The sequence below is a fragment of the Lytechinus variegatus genome, chromosome 19, assembly GCF_018143015.1.
Source record: "Lytechinus variegatus isolate NC3 chromosome 19, Lvar_3.0, whole genome shotgun sequence".
Taxonomy (NCBI): domain Eukaryota; kingdom Metazoa; phylum Echinodermata; class Echinoidea; order Temnopleuroida; family Toxopneustidae; genus Lytechinus; species Lytechinus variegatus.
Genome location: NC_054758.1, coordinates 19891411 through 19897846, shown reverse-complemented (window position 1 = coordinate 19897846; position 6436 = coordinate 19891411).

Genomic DNA, 6436 nt, shown 5'->3' with positions numbered 1-6436 from the left:
TCCAGTGACAGAAACTCAAATCATACAAAAGAAATGCTATTGAGCCAATCGTCGAACAAGCTCGGTTGTCTTTTCACTAACCAACCTTGTCCATCTTTTTCATCTGCGCAACCTGATTGCGACATTTAAATTTCGAATTAGTATTGCTTATTAATGGGTGAAGTATTCGTCCCATATTATAATAGGCATCAAAGTGTAGAAAAAAAAAAAATTTTATAATAACGTAAATGAAAAATCATGATTAGTTCACCATTAAAGAAAAATGTGGGAATCCCGGTTTAGTTTTTTTTTTCTACGACAAGCTATATATATATATATATATATATATATTATGGGGGGAGATTCGTAGTGACGTCGTTTAACCAGTGTGCACGACTTGAAAGGTAGTGAGGTGCAGAATTCGCAGACCGTATTTTCATTTCAAATTTCTACATAGACCATCTACAATATGGTTGATAACTATGCCTATTACTTACTTTACCAGAATGCAGCATAATTACCATTTAATAGTGCATCAACCTGGTTAGGAAAAATCGTTGTTAACATTGCACGGAAATACACTTGAAATAAATTGGTATTTGATTATTTTTGAAGGAAGTATGGCATACCTTGCAGGAGTCGTAGGGTTAAATCGGAAGAGATATTAACAGTAGTTGGTTAGCGTAAAGATAGGTACATCTATCTATTATTATTGCCATTTGAACCTCAGCTTGAAACCGTTTACCGTACACTTTAGGATATAAATATACGAGGAAAGGATTGGGCCTTGTGAGGCCTTCTCTGTAAAAATAATATTCAAGAAGTTCTCCTGGGCGAAGAATGCATTGACCAAGCAACTAAACACTGTAAAAATCAATTTCCAAACCTCTATTTTTTAGCAAAAAACTATTGGACTGAAGGCAGTCTTTTAGTTGGCCCCCAAAACAAATAAATAAAATTAGTTAATGTTCAGTGACTTTCATGAAAGAGGACTAGCTATTAACGTAGCAAGACGATACCCCACCAGGAAATTGCCATTTCCATTTGGCAATCGGGTACATAGTATGTATCGCAGCCTTGTGGACTGGTGGAAATGAGGAGAGTAGTACGGTAATGAGTGTTGTTACGACTAATGAAAATTTTGTCATCTCAATGCAAATTTTAATATGAAACACATTTACAGACCATTCCACTAAGCAGATCTACTCATCTTCCATGTTGTTATTATCATTGTTTTATTTTTTTTTTTGCTTTTGGTGAGGGAAATTTATTTAAAAATTCCGGTTTGTAGTATAACCGTAATTGTAATGCTTATTCTGCGAGGAAACAGTTTAATACTAAAGTAAATTTAGATCATTTACATGCACTATACAGCAGAAATTGCAACTTTCGACGTTTTGAGACTGAATTAGATTTTACTGTACAATCAGGAACTATGAACAAAACTATACGAATTTACTTAAAAGGTAAGAAAACGGGTCCAGTTTCTGGGCATCGTAATCACACACGGGTCAGCAAGTAGACACGTGCAAGGGGGAGCGGTAGTTCAAACGTCGCATGTTTCTATTTCTCGCAGTTATCTGGTTATAGCATTTAAAAACTGAATGACGTTTCAATATGATCTAATTTATCTAATTAAAGCTTGAATTTCGCTATCATCTTACAGGTTTTTCCGTTTACGCAGGCGATGTTTTCATCGATAAATTATTTATTTTTCGTTCGTGTGGTTAATATACCAAACATTTAATCATCTTCGTACAATAATACAAACTATGTTAAATATTTTTTGAAGGAAATTTAAATTTGTAAAAGACATGGGGTCTTTTATTGAGGACTTCGATATAAAAGCAATAAATTTCAAATTTCTAAAATTAAAAGAAAGTGTCGGCCATTCTGTTTTCTACTAGCAAATTATATTGCAACTTTGATGATAATATAGTTATGGTGAAACAATGTTCAAATCAAGTCAATCTTGCAAATGGCGGTTGGGGCAAACTGTACTATTTCATTTTGACTCGATTAATGGCAGTGCATTGCTTACCCAAGCCAACATCTGCAATCGAGTAGCTGTAACATTTACATCTATAATTAGCAGCACGCTCAATATGACCATAGTGGAGCGTTGCGCTTAAATAATTGCTGAAACTCCAACATCTGCTCGTATTCTACAATCACAAATTATATACTAAGCAGTCGTCGGATGCCACAAACCAGGTGAGACGTTTAGCTATGAAATAGAAATTTGTATTCTTGACACACAAGTGCATGACGAATGTGTTGCCTCTTGAAGATGGGGCTTGACCATCCCTACTGTCAAGTCTTCCAGAAATCCCAACTAAATACTATTCAAGTACCATTTTTTTTCTTATCATATCTATTGCAACTCTAGAAGGAAGAAAGCGTAGTCTGTTTTGTACAATCACATATAGCGTGCGAACCAAATTTCATGATTTTTTTTTTGTGGGGGGTTGCTTGTTTTTCTTTTTCTTCTTTTTCTTCTTTTTTAACTCTCTATATCTCTCTCTTGTATAATAATAGACTCCGCAATAGAAAAATCGATAATGGTAAAGGACTAACACAAACAAATGCGTGAAAAGAGAAGAAAACTCGTCATCGATTATCGGAAAGTGCTAGCACCAAATATGAGTCTTAAAATAACCCGTCGCTTACACATTTTTTAAAATATTTTTCTATACAGGGACCAGTGACAAATTCTTTCAGTTTCAATGTATTGAATTTCACAATTTTTATCCATCCTCCTTTTTTTAGGAATCATTATTTTCATTTGATCTTGGAATACCTATTTCACCCCAACCCCCTCCCCCCCAAAAAAAAAGAAAAAGAAAAGATAATAATGATAATCGTAATGTTCCTGCCTATTATTTTGTCATGGCGGCTCCTATAAAAGTTCACATTATTTTGACACACTGTAGATTCATCCGAGTGAAGTATATTTGCTGAAAGAGGGTCAGTATATGCTACATTTTTGCACGGGGCTTCTGGAATGTTATCCTATACCTACTTGACAAATGTTGATACTGCATCGCCTGTCACAGTGGTATATACGCAAAAATCAGACATCGTTGACAAGTTTGCCAAAGTTCAATAAAAGGTATACGGCATTTTTATTTAGTCTTCATTCATCGATTAGGTTGTAGCCTTAATAATCTAAAAACTGAGCTATTCCGACGCCTTAGGAGACAGGATGTGGGCTGATTCTGCCCCATCCCCTAATGATCTAGGCATAGGATCGTGACGAAAATTGGCAGTAGCGCTACTCATGGCATAACTTACAAAGCTTGTAAAATCGAATACCTAGATTTTTTTTATATATAGTTAATTAATTATGAGAATTTATGCGTAAAAGTTTGCTCTATCTATAAACTGAATAAGCCCCCTTTTTGTCATTTTTATTTACTGACTCTATCAGATTGTGATTAAATGTGATCAAAAAATATTTGACGATTATTTTGTATGTTTTCAAGAGTTTTTCTAAATTTTTCATATCTCTCTATGTTTTCCGATTTTTTTTTTTGGGGGGGGTGGGAATTGTCGGGTTATATATTCTGATCGTAATGAAGATTAAATTTATAGACTTAAATCAGTCAAAGGGAAAATAATGATTTATTATTTGAAACGCTAATTTGCATTAAGGTGAAAGCGAATGCGCAGTCAAACAAGTAAAATCGCGCAGAGAATTTATTGCAAGAATTTGAGGGGGTGATTCAGCCCTCCTGTATTATTAGGATTAAAACAAACATCGGATCGGCACTAAGATCGGTGTGACCAAAGTGTCTAACTGCGTTTAATACAATATAGCCAAACAAAACTGCACGTATCGTTCAGTGTCAGAAAGATATCAAGCTTTCATCGCATGCCACAAACCAGGTGAGACATTTCCAATATCTTTTTTTTTCTCAAAGATTTTTGTCAAATTCTTTGGACCATGTTTTGTCAATGAATAACTTGTAATGAGAGGCCGCTTGCGGAATTCCCGCGCGAAAGACACGGTTCTGACTTTTGACAATGCACACTGTAAACACTGATACAAGTTGTCTATAGAGGATTACACCATGAGGTGTTAAAATTACACCCTAGAGGGTGAACTTAGCACCAAATAGTGTAATAGATAGATGTAATAACCAAAGGTGCTGTAATAACACTGTCAATTTAACACCAGAGTAAATAACTAATAATGTCCTCTATGTACACCAATTAACACCATGGGTAATTCTGTGTATCCTAGGCTCCAGCGTGGAAGGCTCGCAACCTGAATATAACAGCCATAAAACTGATAACCCCGCTCCTAAAAATAAAAATAAGACTGAAATTGGGGATTGATTTGTTTTCTTTGCTCTAAAATTGGAATTTGCAATTGTTTTGCACTATGCTTGTATTTTTTATCAATCAATCAGGAAAAAATATGTAGAAAAGGTAATGCAAAGTAATGCATGGACGATACCCGAGCGAGCATGACGAACACAACATTATCAACTCATATGACTTATGATTATGATGGTAATTTGACAGCGCAGGGTGTCAAAACACTTTGCAGATTTTTCTGACTTTTTTTGGACTCAACAGAGGTACAATTGTTCGTGTATTCCCCAGGGCTGTTCCACATGGAGGAGCTTGCACGCGCATTGAATCTTTACCAATTAATATTTTGCTAAAAATAGGAACGGGGAGAAATCGGTTTGAGGGAAAATATAACAGTAACATCAGCAGTCCTTCATTACATCAACTTCATATATATGTTTCTAAATTTATTGTAAATATAAAACTGTGAAGCAGATCATTAATAAATATGTACATCCCAGCTCAAATAGTCTGACCAAAGTGACCACTTGCTCTTACGGAATTGCGGACAACTCAGCTGCACGTTCACTTCACTATCAAATAGATTCCATTTTTTCATCAAATGCCACAAACCAAGTGAGACGTTTGCAATATTAAAATAGTTTGAATTTCACACGAATGAAATTTATCAAAGACTGTCATATAAAACAATTTGGGATATTTGAGCCGATTATGCAAATCTATCCCCAAATAGATGGCTATCTATTTTTCTTTCCTTTTTTCTCTATTTCTTGTCAACAACTTTCAAGATGTGTGTGCGGGGGGCAATTACTTTATCATGAATATTGTATGTCCATATTCCCTTGGCGCAGATGCTAAAGTTGCAATTAATATTCTCAATGAGTGGGATCGTTAAGTCACCAAATGCCGCCTCATCAATTCAGAAATGAAATGATGCCTAATGTATTAAACTATCGCTTAAACATATTCGCAACACTGTATTAAATGAAATTAAAAAAATATATGTATTTCATATATGTATGTATGCATTATATATATATATATATATACATACGTATACTTTGCCTCATTAGTATAACAAAATGCTGATCGTTTGTATAAGTCACTCTCAGTTGAGGTTTCCAAATCATCTTCTTGTAAGCCACATCACTTTCCGTCCTCCTTCGTCTGATGCTTTGTTTTAATATCCTCACGTTTTCTCAGGTTAGGTGTGTGATATTATTTGATTTGATTTATTTTATTTAAACACGGTAAAAAGCCCTCGAGCAACCAATGGCTGATTTTCAGAGAGTCCGTGCAATATACAAAAAATATAAAATAATACAGGGTCATAACAAAGTAAAATAACAATAACACAAATCTGTATACAAAACAAAAAAGGGAACATAAAACAAAACAGAAACAAAGTCATAACAGGAAAATGAAAAAAAACCAATTGCAACAAAAACGTTTTAAAAAAAGAAAAAAAAATGGTAAAACAATAAAACAAGGATAATCAAGATTTCAGGACTTTTCAATTTCAGACTCAAATATATTTAGATTTAGTATAGTGCGAATACGTTCTGCCAATGAATTAAAATCAAGTATGGCAAGATGTAGGCTGCTATTTCGTGCAAAGTCTGATTTGGGTGATTTTATGATTATTATATTTTTTGCGTTAAGGCGTGTGTAGGTAGATTGTTGCTTAAAGAGAAATTCCAGTAGTTGCAGTAAACTCTGATTTCATGAGAAAGTCTGTAAAACTAGGCTTAATTGTCAGTATATCATCGAGGATCTAGATCTGGTACAGTTACATTAACTGAACTTTGTGAAATCTTGAAATCTACGCTGAAAAATGTTCACACCGAAGATCCCCAACACAGATAAGCGCACGTGGGACAATGTATAATTATTGCTTAGGGCGTCGGGCCCGACGCCCTACCCGATTCCTGTGCTTATTTGCTGATTTCTCAGCAATTACACAATTTCTTCCAGAATTCTTTGGCACATGCGTTTTATTTATACAAACAGACACTTTGGTGGTCATTTCATTGGATTCTGTACGAACTCATTTTGATATCGTTACCAAAACTAGCATTTACCTTTAAGACGAAGCGTATACTCCAATTCACTCACTCTGACATGCTTAATCTTTGTA